Source organism: Lissotriton helveticus, chromosome 5_1 (assembly GCF_964261635.1).
Source record: "Lissotriton helveticus chromosome 5_1, aLisHel1.1, whole genome shotgun sequence".
NCBI lineage: Eukaryota > Metazoa > Chordata > Amphibia > Caudata > Salamandridae > Lissotriton > Lissotriton helveticus.
The window spans coordinates 1,649,295,559-1,649,309,002 of NC_136065.1; the positions used below are offsets into that span (position 1 = coordinate 1,649,295,559).

The following is a 13,444-nucleotide window of genomic DNA, read 5'->3' on the forward strand; positions in this document are numbered from 1 at the left end:
GTTTCAGCCATCTCAAGTGTATGACTGTTGACATATGTCTGCCCCACAGAGACAGATCATTTCTAATAAGTGAGTTCTCTATCTGTCACTGATTGCGGACATACTAACTAGAGCTATCAGTATGGTCATAAATGTGAATACTCTTATGTTCTCAAATCAAAATGGAGTTTTTCCTACTTCCAAGAAAAGTGTCTTAAGCATGCTCTTCAATTTGTGCACGCATGTAGACATTCAAATGCAACTGCATTTCCATACAGAGTCTCAAATTCATAGATATCTTCATACCGCAGTAAGAATACATGAAGCGATTTACATACTGCAGGCAGGCTGACCTTGTAGCTCAGTGGCAGAGCACTGGTCTTGTAAACCAGGGGTCATGAGTTCAAGCCTCATCAGGGCCTTTTTATATGTGAGTTTCTGTATGTTGTTTCCAAGTCATTCATTATAGGAGTCACACCTTGTCTTAAGTTTGCTTATTGACAAGCTTCCCTTTCCTGCTTTCATCGTATCAAGAAGACTTCATGAAAACCATTGAACCATAAACTATTGCCTCACCCCTTCCGATCGTATCAAGAAGACTTCATGAAAACCATTGAACCATAAACTATTGCCTCACCCCTTCCGATCGCCAGACGAACGCCTGACAAACGCCATTCTCACCCCGCCGGGCAAGCCCCGCCGAGCAAAGCCAAATAAGCCATGCATATTTGAAGTTCCTTTGAAAGTCAGAGCGAGGACTATGACCTCTGTTACGACTGAGTCTGCATCCACAGAAAGGATGAAATAATGATCTAGAAATTTCACCAAGGAGATGTGAACTTCATCCCCCTTAAAATACTTTTCCTCCCAGATGCCCCGGCTCTTAGTCAAATGAGGTTAATCTTCAAAACCCCACCCCCACTAACCATAAATATGCGACTCTCCTGCTGTCCATTCAAATGATACAAGGTATCTTGTACATAGAGAGAATGTGAGAAAAAGCAGAATCGCTTCATAGATTTGGTGACCTTGGATGGGTGGGCTGGATAAAGAAGTGAACCTGATTTCGGGAAAAGGAGTATCGTGATGGGGATGAGGAAAAGAGAACATGGACCACATTCACAAGTTAGAGAAATAAATGTAATAGGTTGAATGGTTTTAAAAAGTTAACTTTGAGCATGAATTGTGTTTTTTAAACTGCAAAGAATTAAAAAATCAATGTGGGATTGGAGGCACAATCTGAGCAGAAAGCACCATAAGCTGATATGGTGCAACTCTTATGTTGACTAGAAACATTAATATGATGACGCTCTTCTTTTGATATGTCTTTCAGTTAAATTGTATTGTAAGTAGCTGATACAGCACTGTTTGCAGCTCCTCAGTATATGGTTATCCCGTGACAACAATGTTTTCATCATATTTATTATTCTACAAATGTATTTTTAAATGCACTGATGTGGTGTTTGCATGCTATGCAAGACGGCACATCATGGAATGTTTATAAGGAGCATCGAATAGGATTGTGATATTTGCACCTGGAAGAGTCGGACACGCAGATCCTGAAAAGAAGTAAAGACTCTCTAGCAAGGGCCGTCTTTACCCTGAGTTTAATCTTTACTTTTAGTGAAATGGTTTATGAAAAACCAGTAAGCTGCTCCAGGTGAGGCTTGAACTCACAACCTCGGTATGCCTCAATGCAAGTACTGCTGTATAAGTACCGCGCGCAAACCGATTGCGCCACTGGAGCTCACTGTTCTCATATCTCCCCAGTTGAGCCATCTAGAGCTGACCAAGTAGATACTGGCACTGCTCCCTTATTCACTGTGCAACATCGACTCACATGCTAGCATGTTATCATGACTATTAAAAACTACAGTCCTAATGGAACAGATTTGATAATTCTGCTATATCATGTGCTCTGTCTATTGAACACCACATACATTTGCCAGTTCTGACACAGTCTAGGAGAAACTTATGATTATTAGTAATTAGCACATAGTAAGAATTTCCTAAAAAATGAAACATAGTCACCTAAGGCAGACGAGGTGGCCGAGTGGTTAAGGCGATGGACTGCTAATCCAATGAGCTCTGCACGCGTGGGTTCGAATCCCACCTTCGTCGGAATGCCATCAGACACTCTTTTGAAGGTGGGCATGTCTCGTAGTACAATTACACTCTCTTTCAAGACACAGCCATAATCCACTAGAAGGGCCCAACTGACTATTCCATTTTGGCAATTCTGTCAAATTAAGGGAAGTGTTTTGTGCTTAATTGAGATTAGATCTTTCATGTAGTGTCCAGAGGATTGCCTTTCCCTCACTCCTGGCCTTCTAACCAGTTTGGATAGATAGACTGATAAGAAAGCAGCTCTTACTCCTAAAGTTTCAGCCATCTCAAGTGTATGACTGTTGACATATGTCTGTCCCACAGAGACAGATCTTTTCTAATAAGTGAGTTCTCTATCTGTCACTGATTGTGGACATACTAACTAGAGCTATCAGTATGGTCATAAATGTGAATACTCTTATGTTCTCAAATCAAAATGGAGTTTTTCCTACTTCCAAGAAAAGTGTCTTAAGCATGCTCTTCAATTTGTGCACGCATGTAGACATTCAAATGCAACTGCATTTCCATACAGAGTCTCAAAATCATAGATATCTTCATACCGCAGTAAGAATACATGAAGCGATTTACATACTGCAGGCAGGCTGGCCTTGTAGCTCAGTGGCAGAGCACTGGTCTTGTAAACCAGGGGTCATGAGTTCAAGCCTCATCAGGGCCTTTTTATATGTGAGTTTCTGTATGTTGTTTCCAAGTCATTCTTTCTAGGAGTCACACCTTGTCTTAAGTTTGCTTATTGACAAGCTTCCCTTTCCTGCTTTCATCATATCAAGAAGACTTCATGAAAACCATTGAACCAAAAACTATTGCCTCACCCCTTCCGATCGTATCAAGAAGACTTCATGAAAACCATTGAACCATAAACTATTGCCTCACCCCTTCCAAACGCCTGACAAACGCCATTCTCACCCTGCCGGGCAAAGCCAAATAAGCCATGCATATTTGAAGTTCCTTTGAAAGTCAGAGCGAGGACTATAACCTCTGTTCCGACTGAGTCTGCATCCACAGAAAGGATGAAATAAGGATCTAGAAATTTCACCAAGGAGATGTGAACTTCATCCCCCTTAAAATACTTTTCCTCCCAGATGCCCCGGCTCTTAGTCAAATGAGGTTAATCTTCAAAACCCCACACCCTCTAACCATAAATATCCGACTCTCCTGCTGTCCATTCAAATGATACAAGGTATCTTGTACATAGAGAGAATGTGAGAAAAAGCAGAATCGCTTCATAGATTTGGTGACCTTGGAAGGGTCGGCTGGATAAAGAAGTGAACCTGATTTCGGGAAAAGGAGTATCGTGATGGGGATGAGGAAAAGAGAACATGGACCACATTCACAAGTTAGAGAAATAAATGTAATAGGTTGAATAGTTTTAAAAAGTTAACTTTGAGCATGAATTGTGTTTTTTAAACTGCAAAGAATTAAAAAATCAATGTGGGATTGGAGGCACAATCTGAGCAGAAAGCACCATAAGCTGCTATGGTGCAACTCTTATGTTGACTAGAAACATTAATATGATGACGCTCTTCTTTTGATATGTCTTTCAGTTAAATTGTATTGTAAGTAGCTGATACAGCACTGTTTGCAGCTCCTCAGTATATGGTTATCCCGTGACAACAATGTTTTCATCATATTTATTATTCTACAAATGTATTTTTAAATGCACTGATGTGGTGTTTGCATGCTATGCAAGACGGCGCATCACGGAATGTTTATAAGGAGCATCGAATAGGATTGTGATATTTGCACCTGGAAGAGTCGGACACGCAGATCCTGAAAAGAAGTAAAGACTCTCTAGCAAGGGCCGTCTTTACCCTGAGTTTAATCTTTACTTTTAGTGAAATGGTTTATGAAAAACCAGTAAGCTGCTCCAGCTGAGGCTCGAACTCACAACCTCGGCATGCCTCAATGCAGGTACTGCTGTATAAGTACCGCACGCTAACCGATTGCGCCACTGGAGCTCACTGTTCTCATATCTCCCCAGTTGAGCCATCTAGAGCTGACCAAGTAGATACTGGCACTGCTCCCTTATTCACTGTGCAAGATCGACTCACATGCTAGCATTTTATCATGACTATTAAAAACTACAGTCCTAATGGAACAGATTTGATAATTCTGCTATATCATGTGCTCTGTCTATTGAACACCACATACATTTGCCAGTTCTGACACAGTCTAGGAGAAACTTATGATTATTAGTAATTAGCACATAGTAAGAATTTCCTAAAAAATGAAACATAGTCACCTAAGGCAGACGAGGTGGCCGAGTGGTTAAGGTGTTGGACTGCTAATCCATTGTGCTCTGCACGCGTGGGTTCGAATCCCACCTTCGTCGGAATGCCATCAGACACTCTTTTGAAGGTGGGCATGTCTCGTAGTACAATTACACTCTCTTTCAAGACACAGCCATAATCCACTAGAAGGGCCCAACTGACTATTCCATTTTGGCAAGTATGTCAAATTAAGGGAAGTGTTTTGTGCTTAATTGAAATTAGATCTTTCATGAAGTGTCCAGAGGATTGCCTTTCCCTCACTCCTGGCCTTCTAACCAGTTTGGATAGATAGACTGATAAGAAAGCAGCTCTTACTCCTAAAGTTTCAGCCATCTCAAGTGTATGAGTGTTGACATATGTCTGCCCCACAGAGACAGATCACATCTAATAAGTGAGTTCTCTATCTGTCACTGATTGCGGACATACTAACTAGAGCTATCAGTATGGTCATAAATGTGAATACTCTTATGTTCTCAAAACAAAATGGAGTTTTTCCTACTTCCAAGAAAAGTGTCTTAAGCATGCTCTTCATTTTGTGCACGCATGTAGACATTCAAATGCAACTGCATTTCCATACAGAGTCTCAAATTCATAGATATCTTCATACCGCAGTAAGAATACATGAAGCGATTTACATACTTCTGGCAGGCTGGCCTTGTAGCTCAGTGGCAGAGCACTGGTCTTGTAAACCAGGGGTCATGAGTTCAAGCCTCATCAGGGCCTTTTTATATGTGAGTTTCTGTATGTTGTTTCCAAGTCATTCTTTCTAGGAGTCACACCTTGTCTTAAGTTTGCTTATTGACAAGCTTCCCTTTCCTGCTTTCATCATATCAAGAAGACTTCATGAAAACCATTGAACCAAAAACTATTGCCTCACCCCTACCGATCGTATCAAGAAGACTTCATGAAAACCATTGAACCATAAACTATTGCCTCACCCCTTCCGATCGCCTGACGAACGCCTGACAAACGCCATTCTCACCCTGCCGGGCAAAGCCAAATAAGCCATGCATATTTGAAGTTCCTTTGAAAGTCAGAGAGAGGACTATGGCCTCTGTTCCGACTGAGTCTGCATCCACAGAAAGGATGAAATAAGGATCTAGAAATTTCACCAAGGAGATGTGAACTTCATCCCCCTTAAAATACTTTTCCTCCCAGATGCCCCGGCTCTTAGTCAAATGAGGTTAATCTTCAAAACCCCACCCCCTCTAACCATAAATATCCGACTCTCCTGCTGTCCATTCAAATGATACAAGGTATCTTGTACATAGAGAGAATGTGAGAAAAAGCAGAATCGCTTCATAGATTTGGTGACCTTGGAAGGGTCGGCTGGATAAAGAAGTGAACCTGATTTCGGGAAAAGGAGTATCGTGATGGGGATGAGGAAAAGAGAACATGGACCACATTCACAAGTTAGAGAAATAAATGTAATAGGTTGAATGGTTTTAAAAAGTTAACTTTGAGCATGAGTTGTGTTTTTTAAACTGCAAAGAATTAAAAAATCAATGTGGGATTGGAGGCACAATCTGAGCAGAAAGCACCATAAGCTGCTATGGTGCAACTCTTATGTTGACTAGAAACATTAATATGACGACGCTCTTCTTTTGATATGTCTTTCAGTTAAATTGTATTGTAAGTAGCTGATACAGCACTGTTTGCAGCTCCTCAGTATATGGTTATCGCGTGACAACAATGTTTTCATCATATTTATTATTCTACAAATGTATTTTTAAATGCACTGATGTGGTGTTTGCATGCTATGCAAGACGGCACATCATGGAATGTTTATAAGGAGCATCGAATAGGATTGTGATATTTGCACCTGGAAGAGTCGGACACGCAGATCCTGAAAAGAAGTAAAGACTCTCTAGCAAGGGCCGTCTTTACCCTGAGTTTAATCTTTACTTTTAGTGAAATGGTTTATGAAAAACCAGTAAGCTGCTCCAGCTGAGGCTCGAACTCACAACCTCGGCATGCCTCAATGCAGGTACTGCTGTATAAGTACCGCGCGCTAACCGATTGCGCCACTGGAGCTCACTGCTCTCATACCTCCCCTGTTGAGCCATCTAGAGCTGACCAAGTAGATACTGGCACTGCTCCCTTATTCACTGTGCAAGATCGACTCACATGCTAGCATGTTATCATGACTATTAAAAACTACAGTCCTAATGGAACAGATTTGATAATTCTGCTATATCATGTGCTCTGTCTATTGAACACCACATACATTTGCCAGTTCTGACACAGTCTAGGAGAAACTTATGATTATTAGTAATTAGCACATAGTAAGAATTTCCTAAAAAATGAAACATAGTCACCTAAGGCAGACGAGGTGGCCGAGTGGTTAAGGCGATGGACTGCTAATCCATTGTGCTCTGCACGCGTGGGTTCGAATCCCACCTTTGTCGGAACGCCATCAGACACTCTTTTGAAGGTGGGCATGTCTCGTAGTACAATTACACTCTCTTTCAAGACACAGCCATAATCCACTAGAAGGGCCCAACTGACTATTCCATTTTGGCAATTATGTCAAATTAAGGGAAGTGTTTTGTGCTTAATTGAAATTAGATCTTTCATGTAGTGTCCAGAGGATTGCCTTTCCCTCACTCCTGGCCTTCTAACCAGTTTGGATAGATAGACTGATAAGAAAGCAGCTCTTACTCCTAAAGTTTCAGCCATCTCAAGTGTATGACTGTTGACATATGTCTGCCCCACAGAGACAGATCACTTCTAATAAGTGAGTTCTCTATCTGTCACTGATTGCGGACATACTAACTAGAGCTATCAGTATGGTCATAAATGTGAATACTCTTATGTTCTCAAAACAAAATGGAGTTTTTCCTACTTCCAAGAAAAGTGTCTTAAGCATGCTCTTCATTTTGTGCACGCATGTAGACATTCAAATGCAACTGCATTTCCATACAGAGTCTCAAAATCATAGATATCTTCATACCGCAGTAAGTATACATGAAGCGATTTACATACTGCAAGCAGGCTGGCCTTGTAGCTCAGTGGCAGAGCACTGGTCTTGTAAACGAGGGGTCATGAGTTCAAACCTCATCAGGGCCTTTTTATATGTGAGTTTCTGTATGTTGTTTCCAAGTCATTCTTTCTATGAGTCACACCTTGTCTTAAGTTTGCTTATTGACAAGCTTCCCTTTCCTGCTTTCATCGTATCAAGAAGACTTCATGAAAACCATAAACTATTGCCTCACCCCTTCCGATCGCCTGATGAACGCCTGACAAACGCCATTCTCACCCCGCCGGGCAAGCCCTGCCCGAGCAAAGCCAAATAAGCCATGCATATTTGAAGTTCCTTTGAAAGTCAGAGCGAGGACTATGACCTCTGTTCCGACTGAGTCTGCATCCACAGAAAGGATGAAATAAGGATCTAGAAATTTCACCAAGGAGATGTGAACTTCATCCCCCTTAAAATACTTTTCCTCCCAGATGCCCCGGCTCTTAGTCAAATGAGGTTAATCTTCAAAACCCCACCCCCACTAACCATAAATATCCGACTCTCCTGCTGTCCATTCAAATGATACAAGGTATCTTGTACATAGAGAGAATGTGAGAAAAAGCAGAATCGCTTCATAGATTTGGTGACCTTGGAAGGGTCGGCTGGATAAAGAAGTGAACCTGATTTCGGGAAAAGGAGTATCGTGATGGGGATGAGGAAAAGAGAACATGGACCACATTCACAAGTTAGAGAAATAAATGTAATAGGTTGAATGGTTTTAAAAAGTTAACTTTGAGCATGAATTGTGTTTTTTAAACTGCAAAGAATTAAAAAATCAATGTGGGATTGGAGGCACAATCTGAGCAGAAAGCACCATAAGCTGCTATGGTGCAACTCTTATGTTGACTAGAAACATTAATATGATGACGCTCTTCTTTTGATATGTCTCTCAGTTAAATTGTATTGTAAGTAGCTGATACAGCACTGTTTGCAGCTCCTCAGTATATGGTTATCCCGTGACAACAATGTTTTCATAATATTTATTATTCTACAAATGTATTTTTAAATGCACTGATGTGGTGTTTGCATGCTATGCAAGAAGGCACATCATGGAATGTTTATAAGGAGCATCGAATAGGATTGTGATATTTGCACCTGGAAGAGTCGGACGCAGACCCTGAAAAGAAGTAAAGACTCTCTTGAGAGAGCACAAGTTTGGAAAGAAATGTATAAGTACGCCATATTTACAAGCACGTAGTTAGTTTAAACATGTTTTGCACACGAGTGTTTTATATCCAGGAGTGAAATATACAGAGTGTTTTATATCCAGGAGTGAAATATACAGAGTGTTTTATATTCAGTAGTGAAATGTATAGAATGTTACGTAGAGTAACTATAATTGTAACGGTGTGAGATTAATGTAGAAATGTTGGAATATATGTGAAAACCTCATGTTCTCATGTTAAAAGAATCATGTCCGAATTAAATGTAACTTTGAAATCCAGTATACTGTGTAGGCCTTAGGGCAATTCACAGCAAACCTGAACGTGCTGCTAAATTAATGTGAGATAAGGTTGACATGGTTCTTCCAAATGTACTATTGAACTTAGGGTTAAAAGTATATGCTTTATAGATGTGTTATTTTAGAAACGTATGCTAGTTAAGAATGTTTGCTGTTTAAATCAAGTTAACGTTTTAAGAGTGCAGGGACCTGCTGCATGTAAATCAAGTAGGCCAGAGGAGATAATGTCATGTCGTTTAAATCGTCATGTGCTCGTTAGAGAAGAGGTCGCGAGGTGTCCAGCACAGAGCTTTGAGAGTGTTTTACGACTAAAGATATGGTGGAGTCTGGAATTTGAGGCCCACTGCAGGACGAGCTGTATGCAGGTGCGAGGGTCCTAATCAGCTCGAATGAAAGGGACTTTGTTCAGTGGCGCCTTGCGCAGGCCTGTAGGAGTTTCCAGGAATTTCAGGGGGTATCAGCGCACTGGAGAAGAAGCCTGGGAACCAAGGTCAACTATAACGAGGGTCTTCAAGAGTACCATCATGGAGTTTGCCGCGCAAAGATGTACCACGTGAGGGGCGTCCCAAGGGGCGTTTCTATTGAAAATGTGATTTGGTATTAGGGAAAGAGACCCGGGAGGAGAGCAGAGCAGATGATTTTGGGAGCCTGAGGAAGCGGATGGGTAGGCAGATAGGCTGATCAGGAGAGACCCATTATCAGAGAAGAGACAAAGAGAAGTGCGTGATCTTCTTAGGAAGTCACCACGGCTGACACCTAGAGGGTTAAGATCTTGCTAAGTAGGGATGTCATTTAATATAGTGTAGGGACAGACTAACCTTAATTTTCTTTTCTGTAGTGACTTTGAGATTGCAACTTATATCTATTTTGACAACCCTTATGGTTTTTGAGCTTGTACTTATTATTTTGTTCTTCAGACTTAGATTATTCAAGAAGTTCATGTTTATAGTGATACCAATTTACCTTTTGAATCTCATTTTGAGAAGTTTGTATCTTCAGTTATCTTTGACTTTATATTAAATCTTTAAAACTTAAATTTGGTCAGTGGTCATTTAGAGTGGTGTAAGTTCTTAAATTGATTGACTTATTGTGAGATTACCTTTTACTCAACGACAGGTACCAACGATTCAGTCGACATAGTTTGGGATTTGGTAAGATAATTAGTAACCAGTAATCCCGCGTTAGCAGTTGGTAGCAGAGTGAGGATGGTTATCTTCTTGAGGAAGGTAATCTAGAGAGGTTAGTTTACCCCAAGGCCCGAGACGCCGAGAGACGAGCAGCGGAAGAATCGTGTGCCGAAAGGTGCAGACGGTGCGAGAAAAGCAGCAGTATCGGAGAGTGAGTATAAAAAGGGTCATGCGTGAACAGATTGCGGTGTTTTGTGTTGTATTTGTATTGTAATGTCTTGCGGAGTTGAATGCCTGTAGTGTGAATGAGAGAAGGTTGTGAGCGCGCGCAACCTGGTAAACTGGTAACCTGGTAAACGGGTGAACTGGTGAAATCTTAAGTTCAGGCCAGAGCTTAAGTGGTTTTGGGTGTATCGAACATCCAGGGTAGTTGTCGACCATAGTACGGAGGTCACGAGGTACCATTGACCGCCGTGGATCCAAGATAGGGGGAGTGTAAGAGTGAGTGTATGAGTAACGGACGCTGGTCGAAAGTTACTGTGTGTGAGTAACCTATCGGAGAAGGCGATTGTCTGGAAGTAAACGGAAAGACATTTCGCCAAGTTAAGGTGACAACTACAGAAAGACTGTGGGCGTACAGTCAAGAAAGGTGATCGCTTGGACGGAAGTAATCATTTTTCAGAGTATGAATGGGACGCGTGCATGACCGAGGAGACGAGCTGAGAAAGGAGGGGAACTGCTGCGAAGGGGGACGGGTGACGTCGGCTAGAGCCGCGCTGTGATTGAGCGGTTGGTGTGACGTTAGCTAGAGCCGCGCTCTGGTTGGGCGGCTAGAGTGACGTCGGAGGAAAGTCGCGTACGGATAGGCCAGTTAGTGAGAACGGCGCTGAGATTGGTGGATTGTCATCAGGAAGTAAATAAACGCGGAGAAAAGAGAAATCATGAAGTGTTTTAAGTGTTTGAAAGGGATTTTTAAACGTAAACAAAGTGAACATTATTACGGGGAGGAGGCTCCGCCGGAGGGTACGCCAGCTCATTATATGGCAACGAATGTGGGGCTGCATACGATATTGTGGATTGGGGCTTGGAATAAGCTTACGGAAGGGAATGAGGAAATGCAGTTCCCGAGGTACGGGACGTTTAAATTAGAGGTGTTACATCGGCTAAAAGCAACCATGTCCTCATTGAAACCCTCGCCCAGACCAACACAGTTTGAGGCTCTTAATGCATGGATTAAGGCTGCACACGACCGAAATTTGAACAGGCGTCAACAAAGACTGACGCGATCGGTAAGGGCAGTGCGAGATTCCAAATGGGATGAGGAGGAAAAGCGTTGGAGAGTACAGACTATTGAGGTGGAAAAAATGTATCCGATGAGGGAGGTGTCAGGAGGAGGAAACCTCATGGAAGAAGACGAGGAAAGCGAGTCGGAGGACAATCTGATAAACAGATTGTTAATGGATAGACCACCTCCGAGAGTTGAGGAAATTGAAGATAGAGGGCTTGCAAGGGAAGATGGGAATGACATAGAGGGATATACACCACTCCCTATATCGGAATGGACACCTATCAAAAGTGGAGAAACACCTCCAAACAACACTGTACAGAGTGTAGTGGGAAGGTTTGTGGTGCAGAAAACGCCAACCACCGAAAGGGCTGAGTCTGTGGGATTACCAGACGCTCTTCAAGTGCCTGTGACCATAGGACCCATAGTTTCGATCTATAACCCTGAGAGAGATAGGGGGGAACAACAAAGGCAATTGGATAGAGAAAGGATCGAGATGGAAAGGAGGAATAATGTGACAAATGCATGGAAACAATTGCCAGGATCAGTAACATGGAATACCCCATTAGACATAACTGTCGGTCCCAATTCAGAACAGGGAGGTCCGAGAGGACCAATGGATCTAAGGGGACCACGGCCAAGATCCTATTCAGAGTTAAGAGCTGATTTGAGGGAATGGGACGGGTCCATAGTATCTCCAAGTAACAGGACAAGAACAGAACCAGAGTGGGAAAGCAGGGGTAACGGGACTGTATCTCATTGTGGGGCCAGCGAAAGCAGTCAGGGCCGGGAAGGCCAAAGTCAAGAGAATAGAGGGGATGCATGTCCTACAAATCAGAGAGAACAGCCGGAACAAAATACTAGGATTGTAGAATGTGAGGAAATGTCCCGTCTCTGGGGGAAAGGAGGAGATGAGGCGGTACGGGCTTTTCAGAATAGGTTTAGGTGCCTTCATCATACACTCGGGGAAGACGTTCAACATTGGAGAAAGGAGAACAGCGATAGGTCCCGCCACGCCTCGAATAATCAGGAATCACAGGGAAGTAGGGAGGAAAGAGGGAGTAATGGAACATCTTACCCTGCATCCCGTGAAACTAGCCAGGATGGGGAGAGAGAGGCTAGGAGGCATGAAGGAGTGTTTCACCACCCACCCCGAGAAGATGGAAAGGCATGGGACCTAGAGAGATGGGAACAGGGGAGGACTCCCTATAATTCACCAATACCTAAACGTAGATCTCGGAGCTGGGATGGGAGAGATGCGGATGGAGGAGCTAAATTGAGTGTCTTAAAAGCTGAAATTAAGGCAAAAAGGCTTGATGTTACTAGTTTAAAATCAGATGTTGATGAGATAATAGATGGAACATTGCCTTTGGAAAGGATAGAATTGTATGAACAGGATGAGTTATTGTTCATGGCAAAGGATATTACTAGGAAAGCTAGAGCGTTTCATGAGAAACTGACTGATTTGGCAGATAGATATGCCGTGGATTTGTCTAGGACAAGGGCATTACAGAGTAACCACAGATTACACTACGCAGACCAGGATCTAGATGAGAAGAGAACTACTGGATTAAAAACACACATAAGAGAGCTGGTATCAGGGATAAGAGTGTGGAGGGAACTGGATAAATGGGAAGAAAGGTGGTCGAAAAAGGGCACGGTTAGACGAAGTACAAATGTGATGACCCCAGAGGGAAGGGTAATGCATATGGAGGCATTCCCTTTGCGAGAAATATCAAATGGAAATTATGTACATGTGCCCTGGAGTAGAGGAGACTTAGCTGCATTCACCAACTCATTTCCGAAGTTGCGGGACAATCCAGTAGAGTGGTATAAGCAGGTAGAAAGGTTTGTTAAAATTTCGAAGGTATTGTGGATTGATTTGAACACGTTGTTTGACATCGTGGTCCCATCTGATCTGTGGACCCCTTGTAAGACTAGTGTTGAATGGCCAAATACTGAACCAGTGAGGGATCTTCGGACTAATGGACCGTCCGAGATTGTCATGCAAAAGTATGAAAGGGTAATAGCATGGCTGAAAGATAAGGTACCACCACAGGACATAGATTGGGTAAAAATAGACCGAACAAGGCAGGAACCCAAGGAGACAGTTCACGAGTTTTATGAAAGGTTATTGAAAACATTCAAGCAATACAGTGGACTAGATGTAATGGATCC

At 42.4% G+C, this 13,444-nt stretch overlaps 10 non-coding genes across 10 annotated transcripts; 7 read left to right on the top strand and 3 right to left on the bottom strand.

Moving 5' to 3' along the window:
• Positions 1–329: 329 nt before the first annotated feature.
• Positions 330–401, top strand: TRNAT-UGU (transfer RNA threonine (anticodon UGU)). Its single transcript has one exon. It is a non-coding gene; the product is annotated as a tRNA-Thr (tRNA).
• Positions 402–1,631: 1,230 nt separating this feature from the next.
• Positions 1,632–1,726, bottom strand: TRNAI-UAU (transfer RNA isoleucine (anticodon UAU)). Its single transcript has 2 exons — positions 1,689–1,726; positions 1,632–1,667 (listed from the first exon to the last, which is right to left on the bottom strand). It is a non-coding gene; the product is annotated as a tRNA-Ile (tRNA).
• A 292-nt stretch (positions 1,727–2,018) lies between these two features.
• TRNAS-GCU (transfer RNA serine (anticodon GCU)) lies at positions 2,019–2,100 on the top strand. Its single transcript has one exon. It is a non-coding gene; the product is annotated as a tRNA-Ser (tRNA).
• Positions 2,101–2,689: 589 nt separating this feature from the next.
• Positions 2,690–2,761, top strand: TRNAT-UGU (transfer RNA threonine (anticodon UGU)). Its single transcript has one exon. It is a non-coding gene; the product is annotated as a tRNA-Thr (tRNA).
• Positions 2,762–3,966: 1,205 nt separating this feature from the next.
• On the bottom strand, positions 3,967–4,061 carry TRNAI-UAU (transfer RNA isoleucine (anticodon UAU)). Its single transcript has 2 exons — positions 4,024–4,061; positions 3,967–4,002 (listed from the first exon to the last, which is right to left on the bottom strand). It is a non-coding gene; the product is annotated as a tRNA-Ile (tRNA).
• A 292-nt stretch (positions 4,062–4,353) lies between these two features.
• TRNAS-GCU (transfer RNA serine (anticodon GCU)) lies at positions 4,354–4,435 on the top strand. Its single transcript has one exon. It is a non-coding gene; the product is annotated as a tRNA-Ser (tRNA).
• A 589-nt stretch (positions 4,436–5,024) lies between these two features.
• Positions 5,025–5,096, top strand: TRNAT-UGU (transfer RNA threonine (anticodon UGU)). Its single transcript has one exon. It is a non-coding gene; the product is annotated as a tRNA-Thr (tRNA).
• A 1,216-nt stretch (positions 5,097–6,312) lies between these two features.
• Positions 6,313–6,407, bottom strand: TRNAI-UAU (transfer RNA isoleucine (anticodon UAU)). The gene is made up of 2 exons: positions 6,370–6,407; positions 6,313–6,348 (listed from the first exon to the last, which is right to left on the bottom strand). It is a non-coding gene; the product is annotated as a tRNA-Ile (tRNA).
• Positions 6,408–6,699: 292 nt separating this feature from the next.
• On the top strand, positions 6,700–6,781 carry TRNAS-GCU (transfer RNA serine (anticodon GCU)). The gene has a single exon. It is a non-coding gene; the product is annotated as a tRNA-Ser (tRNA).
• A 589-nt stretch (positions 6,782–7,370) lies between these two features.
• TRNAT-UGU (transfer RNA threonine (anticodon UGU)) lies at positions 7,371–7,442 on the top strand. The gene has a single exon. It is a non-coding gene; the product is annotated as a tRNA-Thr (tRNA).
• Positions 7,443–13,444: the final 6,002 nt, after the last annotated feature.